Raw genomic sequence first — 21,540 nt, forward strand, 5'->3', positions numbered from 1 at the left:
TTGTTTTCTAACTGCTGTATATTGCTTTATTAAATTAATCTGGCTGAACTAAAAGTTTCTGTCTCTCACCAGAAGGCAAGAATTTTTGGTTTTGATAATATGTTAATGAAAGAAAAAATGGAAATAGAAAGTAATAACTCCTTCAATAATTTTCCATATTCACATTTTTTTTTTCAACAAGAAATAAGAGGAGACATACTAGGATAGTTATAAACTCTCCTCTGAAGGTGTTCTTTTACACAAATCTACATAAAATGTCTGTTTAGAGTCACCATTGAACCTAAAAGCGAGTCTTTACACTGTGTAATAAATCCATAGTCAGAGGAAGAAAGTCAAGTCAGCGCTGGGAAATAAAGCAAATTCCATAGAGGAAGCAGCACATCTAAAACTGGACTGACATTCAACAGTGGTGAGGGTGGAAGACCCTTTTGCTATGCCACTGCTGCATACATTATATTTTTCAGAATCTGGACTGCACTTTTGCCATTTTATAGCTATCTTATTCATGCTTCAAATATTTTGTTTGTATAAAATGCATGCACCAGGAGTTGGTGCTATGTTCTAATGCCTTCTCTTTTCCTCCCTCTGCAGAATGGAAGACTGACAGCCATTCCACCGTTGATGTCACTTCCGCTGTCCAGCCTCCTGGACCCCCCTTTTCCTGCCTGGCATCCATATGCCTGGAAGTTCAACCATATTATCTCAGTTCCATTTCGGACTCGTGTCTGAAAGGATGTTACTGACATCCTTATTAAATGATTGTGTTTGTTTTCATTATACATGATCAACTGACGTGCACCAAACCTTTCTCTATGTTGCTTCCTTTCTTACAGTGTTTATCTTTCATTTATTGACAAAATGTAACTGAATTCCCAAGCCTGCTAATTCAATTCAAGGTCACAAAGCCTGTCCTGGCAACACTGGGCACAAGGCTGGCAACAGCTCTAGACAGGGTATCAGTCCATTGCAGGGTCCACTCACATATACAGAGGGGTCATATCCATGGCTTTTGAAGAAAACAGGAGTATCTGAAGGAAAGCTCACACAGACACAGGAAGAGCATACAAAGTGCACATGGACAGCAAGCAGCCAATCTGTGAGGCTGCAGCACCACCATGCCACTCTTGTATTTTTTTTAACGTTACAATATTCTTAATTATTACATTGAGTGTTGCAAAGTTCACAAGCAAATGCTAAACCTACTTAACTTAATTTTGGAAAGGAATATCTCAGACAAGCGAAAAACTCAAATGGGGTGGCACGGTGGCGCAGTGGGTAGCGCTGCTGCCTTGCAGTTAGGAGACCCGGGTTCGCTTCCCGGGTTCTCCCTGCGTGGAGTTCGCATGCTCTCCCTGTGTCTGTGTGGGTTTCCTCCGGGCACTCCGGTTTCCTCCCATAGTCCAAAGACATGCAGGTTAGGTGGACTGGTGATTCTAAATTGACCCTCGTGTGTGTTTGTATGTGTCCTGCGGTGGGTTGGCACCCTGCTGGGGATTGGTTCCTGCCCTGTGTTGGCTGGGATTGGCTCCAGCAGACCCCCGTGACCCTGTGTTTGGATTCAGCGGGATGGAAAATGGATGGAAAAACTCAAATGAACTTTTAATATGGAGACAGTCAAGAAGCAAAGAGGGTGAATCCTGTACAACTTCATACCGAAAATTGAACACAATAGGTAATTTAACAGAATACCCCAGCACATGAGATATCAATGACATTAAAAAGAAGAAGCACCAGTGTAACATATACAAGACAAATAGCTTCACCATTAAAACGGCAAGTTTTATGAGTACTTGAAAGCAACAGTAAAAGTGGAAATTCAAACTGTCAAAAGGCACTTAGAGAAGTTATTTGTAAAAATAAAAAGGAAAACCTTCAGTGTTCTTTTGATATGCTATGGCAAGTAGGATGGAATTAGAAAAATGTAAGCCCTAAATGTGAAATGGATTATTGAATGAATGGACGCCCTTTAAAGCAGAAAAGTAGTTAAATCTAAATAATATAATTAAAGACAACTGAGGTGACATGCTGCATCTAAACAACTTTGGTTTGAGATTTTAGGGCCAAATTACACTTTACTCTAATTAATGGAAAATGCCTTTCTGCTCATATTTTTGTAAGCTGTATAAAAGCGTCCTTGTCCGGAATGATCTGTGGTGTAACATTTGTCTGGGCAGACGTCCATTGTTGACTTGCATTAGGCTACACAGATTAAGCAGATTGTGTCCACTGCATTAACAGACCATTTAATTGAGGTTCATTACAGGGTTTATTTAATTTTGATGTGTTGTACATTAAAATACAATTTAGAAATGCTAAAGTTTTTTTTTTTTATTTGGATTAAAATTGAGTGAAGGAAAACTAAAAATAATTTAGAGGTGGAGATATCTTTGTCTTACACAGTTTTATGGTGTAAAGTGGAATTTCTATCTTGTATTTAAATTAAAAATACATCAAATATATTTTCATGTCTAAATTTAACAGTCAGTATTCTGTGTTGATAGTTAACATCTTTTCAGTTGTCTTGCTCCTCCAGAGAACCTGGCATCTGTTACTCGCACAGGCCCAGGCTTTCTCTGAAATTTGCACATCTCCCCATGACTGTGCAGTTTCTCTCTTCATGTCTGTGCACTTTCTGTTAGGATTATTCCACTTGCATCTAAATGACCTTCAAGATGCATTATCTCAGTATGATTAAATGTGTGTATGAGTGTACACTACAGCTGCCGGTAGTTAAATCCAGGATTGTTTTCAGTCTTGTGTTCAGTGCTGATGAGAATTGCTCCAAGTTTTTGTGACCATAACATGGAAAATACATGTGCAGAAAATGGATACTTATAATGTGTGTGTCACTTTGTGTTGGGGACTTTGCATTCTTACTTTGTATGGTGTTCATTGAAGACGATTTACACTTTGTAGAGCAATCCATTCAATCTACATACCATTTTCTGTTTGTTAGGGTGAATTCTCTGTGGACTTAAGATCAGTTTTACATTAATAGGTTTTGAAACTATTACATACATTATGCATATACCATACATAAACCAAAACTCATTATAAGACATAAGCTATAATTCTGAAAATAATAAAGTGTGACAGCGCATTGCCTTCCAGTTCAGCAAAACAAAAAATAGCGTCCTGTCTACAATGAGCCTGACATATGCTGCCATACAGTGTTCTAAGTAAGCTTGTAAACTGCTCACTGATGAAACTATATTCATTAACAGTTTGCCTTCTACTCTCTTGTTCTTGTTCTCCACAAATAATTAACTTTAGTAATCATTGTGTCCATTACAGAATTCTCAAATTAGTCCATATATAGCTGATGCACTCTTATCCACATATTAACGCTAGCAAACTGAAGGACAAAATTGATATATTATTGTTTTTTAAGAAAAAAAATTCTTTAAAGACCACACATTTAAGTGTTTAAGTGGTTCCTGTATTCCCTGAAAAACACAATTGGATTATGTTACTCCACATACACTGTAGAGTATTGCAATATTTTACAGATTAGCCTTTTCATGTTTTTGAATGGTTAGCTTGTATCATCATTAGAAACATGAACAGCCCTCTGCTTCCTGAATACGTCCTCACAAGGCATTTTGCGACAGATTTCCCCAGGTGCTCTGCTCTTTACAGTCTCTCTACAGTTATGCTAAGAATATATTTTTTAAAAGCTTTTAGGGTGAGGGAGAGGTATCATTCTGCTCCTGACCCTGTCGTGGAAAAAAACTTTCCTCCATCTTCAAAGAATGCAGTCACAGAGCCCAGATGAGAATGCAGAGCATTTCTTTATTTGCACAGAGTTATGTTTAAATGTCTCAGTTCATGAAGTGAGCAATCAGTAAAATAATTAATCTGTTTTTATACTTTTTCTAATTACGATTACCTCAATTAATACATCACGTCATCTAAATCTTAACATGCAGAACTGTATTACCTCCTCCAATCAACTAATGCGACCAGTAATTTCTGACTTGTACTGATTCTTCCATTATTCTGAACACCACTTCATTAAGCAGGGATTTTTGATCTACAGACCTACAGATCTTAGAACTACTTCATAGGAGAGATATAAGGGCTTTCTCATCAGGTTATTCCCACTTTCTGGAGGCGTGTTTGTTACGTGTTTTCTTCACATCAAGCAAAAGCTGGATTTCTTAATGTTTAAATATTATGGAATATAATTGCCAGAGTTGATTTTTCTTTTCATATTATAATGATATTAAAATCACAATTTTTTTCCTTTTCAGTGTCAACAAGGCTAATTTAAGCTGCTTCAGTCCACATGTGGATTAACTCTCATGTATCTTATGTACTTGGTGACTTTACAAACAATACCTAAAACAATAATGAAAATTAAAAATAAATATTAAGGTCACCTGCATTTCATTTCCGATGAAACTTTAAAGAGCTGGGGACTGAGTTTAGTTAGCTAATCCTGTACTTTATTTCTGCCAGCTGTGGAAAACCAGCCCGGACACAAACAGGCAGACACTGTAAGTTCCAAAACACCCACGTTTATTTACAACTAGCAGAATACCCGCGCTTCGCAGCGGAGAAGTAGTGTGTTAAAGAAGTTATGAAAAAGAAAAGCAAACATTTTAAAAATAACGTAAGATGATTGTTAATGTAATTGTTTTGTCATTGATATGATTGTTGTTGTCATATCTATCTATTTATATATATATATATATATATATATATATATATATAGCAAAATAGCTACGATTGGCAGCGGAGAAGTAAAAAGAAAAGGAAACATTTTAATAATAACGTAACATGATTGACAATGTAATTGTTTTGTAATTGTCATGAGTGTTGCTGGCATATATATATATATATATATATACACACACACACAGACACATATATAAACATATATATACATATAAACATATATATATATATATACACATCTATACATATATATATATACAGTTATATATATATACATATACACACATACATATATATTGTCACACACGTGTGCATGGGAAGCAGCTGAAGGGCTTAGACAATACTGTTTCTACATCTGCCCAGGGGGGGGCGGGGTACGCTGACGCTCTTTCTGAGTTCTCTGCAGGTCTTACCCGGGAAATCCCACCAGGAGCCGCCATTTCCAGGAAGGACACATCACTTCCGGTTCCGCCCCAAGGATGATGTCACTTCCAGTTCCGGCCCAGAGGACGACATCATTTCCGCCCTCTGTGCTATAAAGCTCACTGCCTTTGCTTAGGCAGGCAGTTCTGTTTTGGACTCTGTTGTGTAAACAACTGTTTAAAAATGCCTCAAAGACTTTTGCAGCCGGGAAACCGCATTAAACGGGTGGCTGCCCCAAACCTTTCCACGCCTCTGGTCTCCAGTTCTTACAGTGGCGTAGTCGGCAGGATGGTGTCCCCGAAGAACCCGGGACACGGACTTTCAAGGAACCAGGTGGGTGAGTACCGGGGCCGAGTTTCGGGGCAGGGAGTGCGCCGGAGGGTCAGGAAGGACGCGGTGCAGGCTCTGCTCCACGAGCATAACCCGGGGCTACCAACCCATCTCATGGAGAAGGTAGAGGGGACCCACAGGCGTGGGCTGGCTTCTGGGGAAAACACACGAGTGGCTCAGTATGCTCTTCTGGGTAGGAAAGCCGAGCCGCCCATCGGGACCAAGGTCCCTGTTAACGATGGGCTGTCCCCAGGCCGGCAGGTGAAGAATATAATAGACTGGGAGTTTAACCCAACTAAAGGGCTGTCAGAGCAGGCTATGGCTCTCTGGCAACAGGTGGGTGAGTGGCTACGGCCATTTGATTTGACCCCCTTGCAAATAGTGCAGCAAGTGGCCTGTTTTTTGCTGCTACAGCGGATACCCCAGGAATTTGCCCAGCCGGCCTGGGGCGAATTCCATTCTATGGACGAGCTGCTACAGCTCTTGCAACCCAGAGGCCGGCTGTGAAACCCGGGAAGGCAGAACAGCCGCTCTGTGGACTACCCGGGAGTTATGTCCTACAAAAGCAGTCCCTTCCACGCAATCCAGAGCCTGTTCCGAAGTCGCCGGGCCGTCTGGCTTGCGACCTGTCGGGGAACAAGGCGGACCGTAGGGGACAATGGCGGGGTTGTTTGTGTGCCCTTAGCAATCCCCTGGCGGATAAACATACGGGAGAGCTTCTTATTAATGGACATATGATAACAGCGCTGTTTGATTCCGGCAGTAACGTGTCTGTCGTTGCTCGCCGTTTTGTTCTACCGCAACAATGGATTAAGAAAAAGACCAGTCTAAAATGTATACACGGAGATATCCAATACCGCCCGGTGTTACGTATGTCTCGGAGGAACCCTTCGGCAGCTTACCGTAGCGGTACACCCGGATCCTCCGTTTCCCGTAATCCTCGGGCGGGACTGGTCTGACAGTAACCGCGGTAGTTTAGAAAGCATTCCCCGAAAAGCTTTTGGCCTCGTTATAGATGATAAAGATTCATCTCAAGCTGCTTCCACACCGTGTAATCAGCCGACAGGGAGTGGGGCGGTAGGCCAAGAGAGTGCGCGAAGACTCCCGGACCGCGGGCGGGCTACGTCATCCACTAGCGCCCCTACAGCGAGGAGGATTCTCCGCCCCTTGAGGTCAGACCGGACCCGCTCTCTGAGTTGCACTTTCAGTTTAGAGCGACTCCGGCTTCTTTCAAGAGAGAACAGTGGAATGGCGACTCTCTGAAGCACATAAAGAATGCAGTGGTTCTCGTTAACGCCAAGCGCGCATTTGCCCATGCCACAGGGACCTCACTTTGTCATGATAATGATTATTGTATCGGGTTGCTGAACATGAGGGGAAGGTCCGGAAGTTGTTGCTAGTCCAGCGGACCTACCGGCGGCAGGTTTGCGAGTTAGCACACTCTCACCTTCTTGGAGGCCATCTCGGCTCCGATAAAACATTAGAGCGCATTAAGCTCCGTTTTTGGCCGGGATTAATGAGGAGGTTCGCCGCTTTTGCATTTCCTGTCCGGGTGTCAACTGCGGCAAATTCCTAGGAAGGACCGTGCTCCTCTGATTCCCCTTCCCTTATTGGCGTTCCTTTGACAGGATTGGGGTGGATATAGTAGGACCCTAGAGCCCTCAGCCGAGGATATAAATATATACTCGTCCTCGTGGATTATGCAATTCCCTGAAGCCGTTCCATTGCTCGGCTACCACTAAAAATATTGCACGGGAACTAGTAGGAGTCTTTTCACGGGTGGGCATTCCTAGAGAAGTCCTGACGGACCAAGGAACGCCTTTCACCTCGGAAACCGTTCAAGGAGACTGCCAAGTTACTGAAAATAAAGCATTTAAAAACCTCGGTGTATCATCCTCAAACCGATGGGCTAGTGGAGAGATTTAACCAAACTCTCAAGCAAATGCTACGTAAGGTAGTCAGCAAGGATGGGAGGAATTGGGACCAACTCCTCCCCTTGTCCTCTTTGCCTACGGAAGTTCCTCAAGCCTCTACGGGTTCTCTCCCTTTGAATTACTATACGGAAGACAGCCCGGGGCTTATTAGATATTTTAAAGAGGGCTGGGAAGGGGAGGCACAGCCCTCCACTAATATTTTGGAGTATATCGCCCAATTGCGATAGATTTGATGCAATAAGACCGATTCTAAAAGTCATATCGAGGAGGCACAATCAGCACAGGCCGCCTGTATGACCGTGTACGACTCTCCGGGAGTTCCAACCGGGGGATCGCGTCATGGTATTGGTTCCTACTTCACACTCTAAACTGCTCGCACATTGGCTAGGCCCCTACGAAATTAAGGAGAGGAAGGGATTGGTCGACTATTTGGTGAAACAGCCCAATCGCCGACCAGCTGAGCGAATATATCATGTAAACCTGCTGAAACCGTGGAAGGAGAGGGATCCCGATCCCTCCTCCGGACAGCCCTGCTCTCTCTTCGCGGAAGTAAGTTCCCTTAATTTCGGCGAACAGCTATCTCCCAGACAGAGACAGGAGCTCGAAGCAGCTATCCGCTCGGTCCCAGAGGTGGTAAGTGAACAGCCAGGTCGGACCTCTCTGATTGCGCATGACATATTGACTGACCCGGGGTGATCGTCCGTGGCGACCCTACAGACTCCCGGAGGCAAAGAAAGTAGAAGTGGAACTGGAAATCAAGCGAATGCTGGCACTAGGAGTGATCGAGGAAAGTAGTAGTCCCTGGTCCAGTCCCATCGTCTTGATTGCTAAGCCTGACGGCAGTTGGAGGTTTTGCAATGACTTCCGTCGGCTCAACCAAGTTTCCCGATTTGATGCTTATCCCATGCCTCGCGTGGACGACCTCCTCGAGAGACTGGGACCAGCCAAATTCTTGACTACACTTGACATGACAAAGGGGTACTGGCAGGTTCCTTTAACGAGTCCGAAGGAAAAAAACGCGTTTAGCACTCCTAGCGGACACTGGCAGTATCGTGTCCTTCCATTCGGGTTACACGGGGCCTGCGACTTTTCAGCGTCTGGTGGACAAAGTGCTCCGGCCCCATAACTCGTTCTGTGCTGCCTATCTGGATGACGTTGTCATCTATTCCAGCACCTGGAAGGAGCACATACAGCAGGTCACAGCAGTATTACGGACATTGGGAGAGGCCGGGCTCCGCATCAACCCCAAGAAATGTTTCTTCGGGTTGAGAGAAGCCAAATATTTGGGCTACCTAGTGGGCGGGTACTGTGAGGCCACAGTGTTCCAAGTTGCAAGCCATAATGGCCTGGCCCCGTCCGCAAACCAAGCGGCAAGTCCAATCCTTTCTCGGTTTGGCCGGGTACTACCGCCGGTTTGTGCCTCGTTTCTCCGAGAGAGCGGCGCCCTTGACCGACTTGACAAAGAAAAGAGCTCCTAATACGGTGGTATGGTCTGATAAAGCGGGGGCTGCATTCAGTGACTTAAAAAGGGCTCTGACTTCAGCACCTATCTTAATCTCCCCTAACTTCTCTCTCCCTTTTGTCCTCCGGTGCCGGCCCCAAGAATGAGGTCACTTCCGGTTCCGGCCCCAAGGATGATGTCACTTCCAGTTCCGGCCCAGAGGACGACATCATTTCCGCCCTCTGTGCTATAAAGCTCACTGCCTTTGCTTAGGCAGGCAGTTCTGTTTTGGACTCTGTTGTGTAAACAACTGTTTGAAAATGCCTCAAAGACTTTTGCAGCCGGGAAACCGCATTAAACGGGTGGCTGCCCGAAACCTTTCCACGCCTCTGGTCTCCAGTTCTTACAATATACATATACATATATATACACATACTGTATATACACACACACACATATATACATACTGTATATACAACATATACATATCTACATATATACTGTATATACACATATATATACAAATCTACATATATATATTAGGGGTGGGACTCGATTAAAAAAATTAATCCAATTAATTAGAGGCTGTGTAAGAATTAATCTTGATTAATCGTATGTAATCGCTACACGTAAATTTGCCCCAAATCGCAAATGTTTTTTTTTATTTAAAACGGTTTTAGTGGGCGACAGAATCAAATAATAGACATGGACATGAATATTGTAAACTGAAGCTGTTTTAATTTCTGAAAAAAAAGCTTTTAAACTGCATTTGAATTCAAAACAGAAACAAAAATATCATCCCTGGTTAAAATTGGGCAGACTTAAAAATAAAGTGGTAGTTTAAGTACTTTAAGTACATTTTCAGAATAGTATTGTCTTTAAATAATAATAACCAAAATTTCACCATAAAGTGCAGTTTTCTTCTTAAAAAAATAAGTCAGAAACATAAAAGGTAATTTGACCAGCTTACTCTTTAAACTCTGAGTAACATTAGCCAAAATTATTTTGTACATTAGGCTAAAACAGTGTGATCATTGAACATTTTGTAATTAGATGTATTTAGAATTACTAACGGTCACGGAAGTCCAATGATCCCCAGTAAGAGCCACAAAGTCCGCTTTCTGTAATGCATCTAATTTTGCTTGCTTTTCAGTGTGCACAAAACCATGCTTTTATCAAGGCTTTCGGGTAGTCGAAATGATCAGTCGTAGGAGCGCGCTTTATTCCGACTCTAACATTTTTGTAGCTGTGATGTGTGCATCAGTGTAATGGATGTACCAGGAAATCATGCATTGACAAAAGTTCCCGTTTGCTTGGAATTGAAAGTGTGATTAAATGCGTTATTTTTAACGTGTTATGGAGTACATGCATCGAAGCTTCTCAACTGTGCTTGTGCTAAGAAAGGGAAAATTTTAAAAATAACGTAACATGATTCTCGTTAACCTAATATTTTTCATACGTCCCAAACCAAGGAGATGGGAAGGTAAAATGAATTGGGTAGCGCAGTACATCCCTCTCGGGAATCGAACCTCAATGTCGGCGTTAGAGGAAGACTCTACAATTGCGCCACCGCTTGTCTATGCTAAAGTATGTATTGTAGATCGGGCTATAGATATACATTTATATATATACCCGTGTATCGCAGTGGAGAAGTAGAAGTTATGAAAAAGAAAAGGGAACATTTTAAAAATAACGTAACATGATTGTCAATATACAGTAATTGTTTTGTGAGTGTTATTGAATGTTGCTGTCATCAAGGATTTGATTATCATTATTTCTTTCAATCAGGCTCGTATTTGTACGATGTGTTCAAGTTACATTCCGTGTTTGTCAATCGTTGTAAAGATAAGAGGTTTCATTCATCGATTAGTTCCTTACTGCATCAATAAACAGCTCGTCTTCCTTTTTATCTGTGATGTGACAAACTGCATGCACGGGTTTTTTTACACTGTCTTCCTTTAGCGGGACATTGACTTTTTCCACCGTGTGCTTTGTTTCCACAGTAGCTGCATTTATGAATATGCTTATCAGACGCTTCATATTTTTTGCTGCCTTTTGTGTAATTGTGTAATTCGGTTTTTGTTCATCCCTCTTTGGAACTGTTGCTTTTTATCTGTGCACTGCATCAGTTCACGTGAGCCACTCGGTGTACTTGCATCGAAGGTTCCCAGCTGTGCTGGTGCCATCTCGTGCTATGTCCATAGCTTTATTTAATGTTACCTTAGTCCTGGCACTTAAAACTTTCTCTGGCAGTTTCGCTGAGTTTGTGTCAAACACCACCCTGACCATCTCATCTTCCTCTCCATAAGCACAGTCCTTCACCCGTGAATATTTACCCGTGGCAGTTTGCTATTGGATTGCCGCTGACGGATGGCCTTATATGGGCAGGCACTAAATTACAAACGCCAGCGGCAGCCTGTCTATGAACTTAATTTAAAGTGTAGGTTTACATCGTGCTTTGTTTCCGAAGTAGCAGAACTCGCTTCTTATTGTTTAGCTGCCTTCTCAATTATATAATGCATGTTTTCTTGAGCGCTTTTTTGAGGTCTTCCTGGTTTTCTATGTACTGCGTGATTACGTGGGAGGCGTGATGATGTCACACGAAACTCCCCCCGGCGTTGAAGCTCATCTCCATTACAGTAAATGGAGAAAAACTGCTTCCAGTTATGACCATTACGCGTAGAATTTCGATATAAAACCTGTCCAACTTTTGTAAGGAAGCTGTAAGGAATCAACCTGCCAAATTTCAGCCTTCCACCCACACGGGAAGTTGGAGAATTAGTGATGAGTGAGTGAGTGAGTGAGTGAGTCAGTGAGTGAGTGAGTGAGTGAGTGAGTGAGTGAGGGCTTTGCCTTTTATTAGTATAGATAAAAACTGTCCTGCACATAACACAGTGCCCCTGCACCAAACACCCTTCTCAAGTCCGGGCCTATCAATGGTCCGTCCTTCCTTCACCGCCTCCACTCCTCTCCTCCGAGCTTCTTCCTCTTCCACCCGACTCCAGCTAATGACTCGAGGGATGCGGCCCCTTTTATTTCCACCCGGACGTGCTCCAGGTGCCCTTTCATGAGCTTCCTGCGGCACTTACGCCACACCAGGAGCACTCTGGGTGTTCATGCTATTTCTTTTGCCAGCACCTCCAGGTGTGGTGGAAGTGCTGACATCCAGGGCTCCTTACTCATCCGGGCGCCCCCTGCTGGTGGCCATGGGCCCCAATAGGGTTGAGCTTCAATGCTCTATTCCTGTGGCCCCCATACAAACCAGCGCGGCTACCCTCTCTTGGTCCGAGGGAGGCATAGTCCCTCTCTCAGTCCTTCTAGGTGTCCAGCTGGGCACAGCCCCCAGCCGCCCACCACACAGCCTAAACTTGCATCTCAGTATCACTTTGGGGGCCCAATGTATCTTAAATTTTTTAAACTACTAGAAAAAGAAGAGTTGAGTAATGGCTGCATTTAATGTGTGCAAATTTGATCTCAATTTATGTGCATTAAAGATATAAAAGGTAGGATAGACTGTGCCTTTTTTTGTTTTGTACAAGCAGAGAATTCCATTTTTGTGAAGGGCTATGTTTTCAAGTGTCAAACTCTTTTAAAAGCTGCAAAAAGGTAAAATATTTATAATTAGAAGAAGAAATGTGAAATACATGTATGTGGCAAATACATAGCAACCAGGATCTTAATATACTTGAATACATATATAAATTAATTTTAATATGAGTACTTGAATCCTAGCAGATTTGACAGCTAGATAATAATATTATAAAAATATCAAAATCAGGTAGTAGCCAACATGACCTTCAAAACTTTATGTATTTTATTTTTGCCCCCAGAAATATCTATATAATTTACAGAGTTAGTGACGTTAAATGGAAAATGTTGAAATTTCAGTATTTTACAAAAGACAATCAGATTTTGCTGTGTATAAGTTTGGCAAAATAGCTGTACAACAGGAAAAAAGCAGCCACTTAAGCCTTGTGTTTTCATAAACTGGAGTTGGAGTTCATGTATGGTGAGAATTCAGCCTCATTATACAGTTTAAATGTTCTTTTTAATTGTTCCGACAAAACAGTGAGAGAAGTGTTCTTTCAAGGTTTTTGGAAATTTCTCCATTGCTTTAGTACTTACTTGAACATTCTGGAACATTCTAGAAAAACGGATAGAATAGTTTCATGCATATTAAATTGTAACTTTCTAATTACTGGCAGGACTTATGTGACTGTGTTGGGTTAAATAGCACAATGTGTAAAGTAAAAGTCCAAGGATGTTATGCTCATGCTTTATAATGCACTGATGAGACCTCATCTGGAGAACTGTGTGCAGTTTTGGTCTCCAGGCTACAAAAAGGAAATAGCAGCACTAGAAAAGGTCCAGAGAAAAGCAGCTAGACTCAGTCCAGGGCTACAGGGGATGAGTTATGAAGAAGGATTAAAAGAGCCGAGCCTTTTAAGTTTAAGCAAAAGAAGATTAAGAGGTGACATGATTGATGTGTTTAAATTTGTAAAGAGAAATAGGACAGTGGATAGAGACTGTTACTTTCAAATGAGTTCATCAAGAACATGGGGACACAGTTGGAAACATGTTAAAGATAAATTTTGCACAAACATTAGGAAGTTTTTCTTCACACAGAGAACCATAGACACTTGGGATAAGCTACTAAGTAGTGTGGTATATAGTAAGACTTTAGGGGACTTTCAAAACTAGACATGATGTTACTTTAGAAGAGTTAAGTGGTTAGGACTAGTGAGTTTTATTGGACTGATTGTTCCAATGTTTTAATGACTGACAGTCAATTATCCACAAACTATTTCAAGTTTCAGAAAGACAACTGTACCTAAAAAAGTTTTGCTATTGGCTCATACCAATTAGGGAAACTAAATGACAACAGAAAGTGATCAATGAAGTCCTCAGTATAAGTTTACTAATTGCAAGGTAGTGTCGCTAGTGTTTTGCAGTAGAACAGGCTTGAATGCTATTAAGCAGAGGAAGTAACATTTTATGCTATAGCCATGGTTTTATCCTTGACTGAAATGTCTTTTCCTTTTATTTATGTTTTTTGTTGTGTTTTGAATTTTATTTTGTTTGTACTATATGATTACTCAATAAATTTTGTTTTATCAATAATATTTTATTATTATTGCATTATGTTGATTATGTATTTATAACCTCTTGGTACTATGTGCCTTAAAGCACTGTATGTTGAAACCAGAGAGAAACTCTGTTACAAGTACCTCAGAAATCTCATTCTCCTTTGAGACATTAGCTAGTTCCTGCTTGTGTTTGTTTCGTTTACCATTCTTGGATTTTTGGATATTCAGTATTGGAAACACTACTATGTTATTTAGAGTCAGGGGTTTTTGCAGATTCCTAATCCATTTTCAAGAAATATAAGCTTGATTTCTTTTAGTCTCTGCAGGCCATAAACCCAGCTACTTGATTTAAAGACTAGGCTTAATTTTGATTGTCTGAGTTATACCATATGTTTCTACACTTCATTGGAGCCTTGAGGCCTAGTTTTTGAAGTCATAACTTCATTTGTATTTAACAAGCTGAGCAACTCATAACTTTTAAACATTAAATATGAAAAATGTAATGTTAATGAAGGTGATCTTAATGTTATTTCATTTCACTGACAAAATAAATGTAAGAATTTAAAACTATTTAAAAAATAGTAATAGTTTTTACATTTATTGCAAATGTAAATCTCATACTACCACTATTTTTGTAAGGCAGATTAAGAGAAGAAAAAAAAGGCCAGCTAATTGAACAAAGAAATCAAGTAGAGGTAAAATGACTCACTGATTAAAAACCATTATTAACAAAACTGCAGCTACAGTGGTCTCCCAGGAATGGGATTGGAAACCACTGCTGCATAAGTTAAAGAAAGTTGAAATAACAGCATCTCTGCCTTTTGGTACTGTATTTCCTACAGTAGTACTATAACTACTGTTAATGGTAAATGGATGGCAATTAATGTTCACTGGGCCACAATATAAAGTATATGGAGAAGATCTTGAAAAACATTTCCTTTCCATGGCTAACCAAGCCATTGTGATTTTGTTAACTTCTGCCTTTTCAAAAATCTTTTTATGTGCTGTGAAAGAAAAAGCACAAAGAGTCGTTTAAAGGTTTGGGATGCCATCTCGTATATTATAGGTCACTTCAATTTGTCTCTCTGTACCATAAAATGAGTACATAACAGACTTCAGTAGACATTGATTGAGTGAACCAGGGGAACTTTTATAGCAGACGGACAGGAAATAACATTTGTAATGGAGGAAGAGGATCAAGATGAAGACACAGAGGAAAGGTGGAAGTGAGGTTGGACCAGAAATGAAGTCATCCAGTGGCGTTTTGTCTTTGGAAGCCAGAAATGGATTACGTGTTGTGAACGTGTGTAACTGTGTTCGAGTTCCAAAAGGTACATTTAATTGTCTTCCTTTCTCCTGTAGAAGAAGAGAAAGAGGCATAAGCATTCCTTTGTCCATTCTCTTCGATTATTATTTTCCCGCAGTGTTGGGCCCCATTTGGCTGCCCCCTATTCGCGCGTATGTGTGACGGGTTGGGTGGTCCGAACCACGAGCTCAGTAACACGAGAAAGGGCATCCGCATTTGCCTGGAGAGTGCCCCAGTGTTAAACGACACAACCTATACGGCTGCAAGTTCAAAAACCATCTGGTAACCTGGGGGTTTGACTCTTTATGCACGGCCATCCATTGTAGGGCCGCGTGGTCGGTAACAAGAGTAAACTCTCGGCCCAGCAGATAGTACCGTAGTTGAGTCACTGCCTATTTGATCGCCAAGGCCTCTTGTTCTACTGCGGCATACCTGGTCTCCCGGTCCAAAAGTTTCCAGTTCAGATACATCACAGGGTGTTTGACGGCTTTGATGCTTTGGCTCAACAAGGCGCAGAGACATGTGTCCAAAGCATTGGTCTGAAGGATAAAAGGACAAGAAAAATTAGGAACTCTCAGTTTAGATGTCGATGTAAGGGCCTTTTTTAAGTCACAGAATCCAAGCTCTGTTTTGTCATCCCAAACCACATTAAAAGGGGCCCTCTTCTTTGTTAGATTGCACAAAGGCACAGCCTTTTCTGAGAAGCGAAGTACAAACCAGCAGCAGTAGCTCGCTGAGCCAAAAAAAGCCTGCACTTTCTACTTGGTTATCGGACGGTGCCAGTTCAGTATGGTATCAACTTTAGAACACTATGGTTTTACTGTTCCTCTGCCCACCCGGTAACCTAAATATCTGGCTTCGGTCAAACCAAAGAAACATTTCTTGGGATTGATGCGATGTCCGGCTCTCACTAGTGTCAACAAAATGGTATGAACCGTGCATGTTCATCCCATGTGCCATAACAGATGACCACGTTATCCAAGTTGGTGGCACAAAAGGAATTGTGGGGCTTTAACACTATGTCCACCAGACACTGGAATGTCGCTGGGGCCCCGTACAACCCAACAGGGAGTACTTTGTACTGCCAGTGTCCACTAGAGGTGCTAAACGCAGTTTTTTCTCTTGCTGACTCCATTAAGGGAATTTGTCAGTATTCCTTTGTAATGGCAAGAGTAGTCAAATACTCAGCATTTCCCAGGAGTTCATCCACCCTGGGCATGGGGTATGCATTAAATTTGGACACCTGGTTAAAATGACGGAAGTCATTGCAGAACCTCCAACTGGCGTCAGGTTTAGGGAGCAGGACGATGGGACTGGACCAGGGGCTGTGGCTCTCCTCAATAAAGTCCAAGTCCAGCATCTTCCTGATCTCAAATTCAACTTCAGCTCATTTTGCTTCTGGGAGGCAGTAGGGGCGTTCCCTGACAATGACTCCCGGGTCCGTCACAATGTCATGTTCAATCAAGGTAGTCCTGCCTGGTATATTATTGACCACTTCTGGCACAAACTGGATGGCTGATTCCAGCTCCTGCTTTTGTTATTGAGTCAAATTGTTGTTGAGTCAAATTGGTGCATAGATTAAGGGTAACGCTGCATGAGAAAAGGGAGCGTTGTTGGCTGGAGTAGGGATCTGGGTCCCTATCCTTATACGGCTTCAGCAAGTTAACATTGTAAATACGCTCAGTTGGTTGACAATTTGGTTTTTTCACCAATAGTCGACAAGTCAATTTCTTTTCTTTATCTCGTAGGTGCCTTGCCAATGGGCCAATAGTTTGGAGTGAGAAGTGGGAATGAGAACCATTAGTGATCCCCAAGTAGGAACTTGCACAGTGTGGTACTTCTATTATAGTCACGAGACTGCACTGTTTGAGCCTTGTCCATACAGTGCATCTGGAAAGTATTCACAGCGCATCACTTTTTCCTCATTTTGTTATGTTACAGCCTTATTCCAAAATGGATAAAATTCCATTTTTTCCTTAGAATTCTACACACAACACCCCATAATGACAACATGAAAAAAGTTTACTTGAGGTTTTTGCAAATTTATTAAAAATAAAAAACTGAGAAATCACATGTACATAAGTATTCACAGCCTTTGCTCAATACTTTGTCGATCCACCTTTGGCAGCAATTACAGCCTCAAGTCTTTTTGAATATGATGCCACAAGCTTGGCACACCTATCCTTGGCCAGTTTCGCCCATTCCTCTTTGCCGCACCTCTCAAGCTCTATCAGGTTGGATGGGAAGCGTCGATGCACAGCCATTTTAAGATCTCTCCAGAGATGCTCAATCGGATTCAAGTCTGGGCTCTGGCTGGGCCACTCAAGGACATTCACAGAGTTGTCCTGAAGCTACTCCTTTGATATCTTGGCTGTGTGCTTAGGGTCGTGGTCCTGCTGAAAGATGAAGGTCTGAGGTCAAGAGCGCTCTGGAGCAGGTTTTCATCCAGGATGTCTCTGTACATTGCTGCAGTCATCTTTCCTTTATCCTGACTAGTCTCCAAGTTCCTGCCGCTGAAAAATGCTGCCTCCACCATGCTTCACTGTAGGGATGGTATTGGCCTGTTGATTAGCGGTGCCTGGTTTCCTCCAAACGTGACGCCTGGCATTCACACCAAAGAGTTCAATCTTTGTCTCATCAGACCAGAAAATTTTGTTTCTCATGGTGTGAGAGTCCTTCAGGTGCCTTTCGGCGGGCGGGCTACCATGTGCCTTTTACTAAGGAGTGGCTTGCGTCTGGCCACTCTACCATACAGGCCTGATTGGTGGATTGCTGCAGAGATGGTAGTCCTTCCGGAAGGTTCTCCTCTCTCCACAGAGGACCTCTGGAGCTCTGACTGAGTGACCAACGGGTTCTTGGTCACTACCCTGACTAAGCCCCTTCTCCCCCAATCGCTCAGTTTAGATGGCCAGCCAGCTCTAGGAAGAGTCCTGGTGGTTTCACACTTCTTCCATTTACGGATGATGGAGGCCACTGTGCTCAAAGCAGCAGAAATTTTTCTGTAACCTTCCCCAGATTTGTGCCTCGAGACAATCCTGTCTCGGAGATCTACAGACAATTCCTTTGACTTCATGCTTGGTTTGTGCTCTGACATGAACTGTCAACTGTGGGACCTTATATAGACAGGTGTGTGCCTTTCCAAAACATGTCCAATCAACTGAATTTACCACAGGTGGACTACAATTACGCTGCAGAAACATCTAAAGGATGATCAGGGGAAACAGGATGCACCTGAGCTCAATTTTGAGCTTCATGGTAAAGGCTGTAAATACTTATGTACATGTGCTTTTTCAGTTTTTTGATTTTTAATAAATTTGCAAAAACCTCAAGTAAACTTTTTTCATGTTGTCATTATGGGATGTTGTGTGTAGAATTCTGAGGAAAGAAATGAATTTAATCAATTTTGGAATAAGGCTGTAACAACAAAATGTGGAAAAAGTGATGCGCTGCGAATACTTTCCGGATGCACTGTATGTTCCTTTAGAATGGGATGGATTTTTTCAAATCTACTGGGTAACTGTGCGATATACTCTAGAATATTGGAGCTGGGGAGTGCCTCTTCTTCCCATCCTTCTTTTAGTATGTCCAAAATGCCCCAGGGTTGTCACTCATATAATAGTTCAAAAGGGGAATACCCCATAGAGTTTTGGGGTCCCTCCCGGTAAGCAAAAAGTACGAGGGGGAGTAGCTGGTCCCAATTTCTCCCATCCTCCGTGACTACTTTGCAGAGCATCTGTTTAAGTGTCTCATTAAAACACTACCAACCCATCGATTTGCAGGTAGACAGACGTTTTCAGGTGCGGATGTGGAGTAACTTAGCCACTTCCCTGAACGTGTCTGATGTAAAAGGAGTCCCCTGGTCTGTAAGGACTTCTTTGGGGATTCCTACTCTTGAAAAGAGAGTTACCAGTTCCTGTGGGATATTTTTTTGTATTAGCCGTGCGCAAACAAGCGGCCTCTGGGAATCGAGTAGCATAATCAACCATTACTAAGATATATTTGAAGCCTTTGGTTGAGGGTTCTCTTATACTAAAAATGTAATTAATATCAGTGACTCAGTTAATTCACCTCAGACCTCTCCAAAGTGACATTTTATTAGTAGGTCTTGTGGTAGAGATGAATAAACACTTTATAGACACTTTGTAAATGTTATGAAAACCCAAAGACGTGTTTGTTAAGGTATTGTTACATAATAGTAAATTTAGTAATAGATGTATTTTTGCACTATGTAAAGTGTTACCCTTTTTCTTTAATTACCTTGTCCCCATTAAACAATTGTGATCTGGAATCCCAACCCTTCGTGTGTGTTTGCTTCTCTTTTCAAAATATATATACGGTATATTAAGACACTCTAAAACAGATACAAGAACTTTCACAACATATTCATTGCAAACATATTATTTCTCCCAGAGAGATGAAATGACCAGGAATTTATATCTTGTTAAGCCAGGGGTTCAATAGCGATCATGTAAAGCATCTGTGATAAAGGACACCACATTCACATAATCAGAATTTGTATTGTTTATATAAACTCAGGCATCTGGACTAGACCAAAAATTGTATTGAAGCACTATATATTAAGAGAGATCTCAAATATGCACAATATAATTAACATATTCAGCTTTGTCAAATTCTTAAGGAAGGTATTTTTGATACATTTTAATTTCTTATCTTTCTGAAGGTTTCTCCTTGTACAGGATTAAGCAATGCTAAAAGTAAGAGAGTTAATGTGGCTCTGTAGAATTGGCAGTAATCAAGTCTCAGTGGAATGCCATATAAGTTACAGGGTTGACAAGACAGATGGACATGGGAGTAAGAATAGTAGTACTACTACTACTACTAACAATAATAGCAAATCTGTATTTTCAAACTAAGCCAAATTACAAAGGAGGCCAGTATGGCTAGAGAGAACCCATACAGGCACTGGGAATATATGTTAACTCCACACTGGTAATGACTGGCTCTGATGTCTACTCTAGGTACTTAGAACATTGCAGCATAGTCACTAAATTACTTTCAAGTGTTCTAAATTTTTATTAAAATAAGCACTGTCCTACGTAGTTTTACTTTTCGAAAATTCCTACCTTTCCGTGCTTTTGAGCTTATTGTGTTCTTTCTTTTGCAATTAATTTTCTGAAAGAGCAAAGTCAATATATTTGGTTTTCATACAATATACAATAACATCTTAAAAAGCAAAAAATCTTTTCTCTGAAAAACTGAACACTAAATTATTTAAATGTAAGAGCAAGTCATTGCTTTAGCTTCAGTGAAAATAAAAGATGGGAGAGGGTTTATCTTATTTTTTATGAAACTTGCAATGATTTTTTAATTGAATTTAAAACACAAACTTTAGGTGCTAAAATATTTTATAATTAAGACAATATTGTAATTAATCTCTATAAATATTTTGATACGTGTTTTGATAGCCTTTAGCTAAAGTGGTAATATACTATAAATGTTGTGCAGCACTGCTGAATCATTGATGATCATGCTACTTTACATATATTAATACTATAAAATATTTGAATCAGACTCTCCAGTTCTTGGATTACATACTGTATGTGGTTTTCTAAAGCTCAGCAGTTCCTTTGGGGCAGATAAAGTCAGCGACACATTATAAAAACATTAAGATTTTCACTGCCTTTGAAATCTTTACATAGAAGATAGGGCACAAAAATGCTAAAAAAAAGACAAATAAGGAATAATATCTATGTGATACTATATGAAAGGGAAGCAGATTCTTATTTGCCATTTTCCAAAGAAAAAAATGTGTTAAAGAGAAATGTAAGAGCTAAGAATCATAGTTAATAAAATTCTTTAACGAAAGAGCAGAAAAAAGATGGAAGAAATTTGCCTTAAGCAATATTCCAGAGTTGAATTGAAATAGCCACTAATACATATTTATATAGATCAAAGATTATTCAGGAGAAGTGTTTTTGTATGCAAGACATGAGTATTACCAGGAACTGCTCCAGGCTTTGAATAAAACTTAAGTTCTACATTATGTTGACATCAAAATTCTAAACGGAAGATACTTGTACAATTAAGCTATTTTAATGTAGCAAAACAAATATGAAACTGTAGACCTATGCAGTAAAGCTACAGGGGGTCAACAAAATAATTGGAACAACTAACAACATGCTAATAGTAAGGCAGAAAGCCATCCTTTACCTTCAGAACAGTCTTTCTTGGAATGCTGTTATATAGTCCTAAAACTGTGTCTAGCAGAATATTGAACCATTTTCCATGAAAAAAAGACTTGCTCTGTGAGGGATGCAGAAAGAGAAAATTTGCTTTGCTGTCTGTGCTCCAGAACGTCCCATAAGTTTTCAAGGATGT

Source organism: Polypterus senegalus, chromosome 2 (assembly GCF_016835505.1).
Source record: "Polypterus senegalus isolate Bchr_013 chromosome 2, ASM1683550v1, whole genome shotgun sequence".
Classification (NCBI taxonomy): domain Eukaryota; kingdom Metazoa; phylum Chordata; class Cladistia; order Polypteriformes; family Polypteridae; genus Polypterus; species Polypterus senegalus.